Raw genomic sequence first — 1,720 nt, forward strand, 5'->3', positions numbered from 1 at the left:
CTAAAATACATTCAATCAGTCATCGCTCCCAAAATGAATTCAATGGGTCATCTTGTTAATGCTATAAATTAATTACAACAATAAAAGAAAATTTCATCATGAACAAGAACACGAACAACAATATCACATTAGACCACAGAAATTCCAAAATGACATTTCCCTTACATTCAACTTCCAAAAGTGCATTCATCTTTGCCATGTTACATTCATTTAGTTGACAAGTGCTATACGCTGTATTAACAAAAACATTAATGGCATTAATAAAAACACTAATACTGACAAGTTACGCAATATCGCGTTCATAATCGAATGCGATTCATCTAATGAATGCGATATTGCGTAGCAATAAGACTATTGCTATTGCTATTAAGATTAGCGTTTGTCGCGGTTCGGAAAGAAAGGGAGAAAACATGACCTAATAACTCGGCGGATATCGCATTTTGCGTAAAATTTAAAATTGACTTTTCAATACCGACCAGATACAATACTGATTTTGGCGGAAACTCAAATTTTTTTTAAAATGGCGTTTATTGCGTTTTGGAACCAAACTCTTCATATACAGTTAATTGTAATTGTAGATAAGGTTAAGATGTCAGCTTTTATGGCAGTCAAATGAAGTGGATTAAGCCACTGTTTTTGTCTGTAGTTTGAAGACTGATTTAAAGCAAACAATAGTGAAGTCGAGGCATTAATGAATTAAAAATTGGTTTAATGAATTGTCAGAAAGACATTAAAACTGAAAAGATAAAGACATCAGCTGTCAAAAATGCTACATCCGTGTAGAATGCTACAACATTGTGTAAAAACAGAGAGACACTTAAGACATCAACACTCATCATAAAACTTCAGATAAACAGATTAAAAAACGCATTACTACTAAAAATTCACAACAAAAACAACAGCACAAAATAAAAGCAAAAATAGTAAGACTTATTCAGTGGCATATTTTATTCGTGCCACTGTAGTGCCTTGCCAGACTAACAACTGGATCATGGGTCGTAAAGCCTCCATAATTGATTAATCACACTGTAACATCATAGGAAAGGCCAACCTTGGGGTTATCGAGGGGTCTACAAGATAAGTCGCTAACCTCAGTATTGTACTCATCTGCTGACATTAGCCAGGACACACCGGTGACACCTTCTCTGACATCAAAAGAATGCCATCGGGATGGGTGGCCACATGACCAGCAACACATGCTACAGCAAAGACTACACTCTTTCTCCCTTTAAACATAACCATACACATTCCTGGAACATTATTATGTATTATCACTCTTTTGTATATTGTGTTTTGTCTTGCACACTATTTTATGCGCATCTTATAATTAAATTACTAGTTAAAGGTATACAATGCAACTTTTGACATTCTAGCGGTTAATAAACAAAACTGCACGCATCTTGCAAACATATCTGTGTGGCTATGGCTATCCTTGTCCAGCTCGGCTTTATTTAGCACATTCAGTCGGGCACCATATTTTGCTGCATCACCCCCAATGAACTTGGTGGTTTTGGAAGATCTTTCTTAAAGGGGTCCTATTATGCACTTTTACAAAGTGATTGCGCCTGGACGGGAAATGTCATGCCCCCTACCATAGCTGCCTGCGAGCTTCAGTGTAAATATTGCGTCAAAATCAAATCAATTAGAGCGCGATTTAAACCCAGATGATTGTAACCACTCTAAGTTCGTCTGCCTTGGGAAAGCTAGCATGTCTCCGACA

General features: G+C 36.6%; 1 protein-coding gene across 1 annotated transcript in view; it reads left to right on the top strand.

The window, feature by feature from the left end:
- LOC107740566 (uncharacterized) overlaps positions 1 to 1,720 on the top strand; it is a 33,321-nt gene that overhangs the window by 21,830 nt on the left and 9,771 nt on the right. The window lies entirely within an intron of this gene.

This window comes from Sinocyclocheilus rhinocerous, unplaced genomic scaffold (genome assembly GCF_001515625.1).
Source record: "Sinocyclocheilus rhinocerous isolate Xijiao unplaced genomic scaffold, SAMN03320098_v1.1 scaffold5122, whole genome shotgun sequence".
Classification (NCBI taxonomy): Eukaryota; Metazoa; Chordata; class Actinopteri; order Cypriniformes; family Cyprinidae; genus Sinocyclocheilus; species Sinocyclocheilus rhinocerous.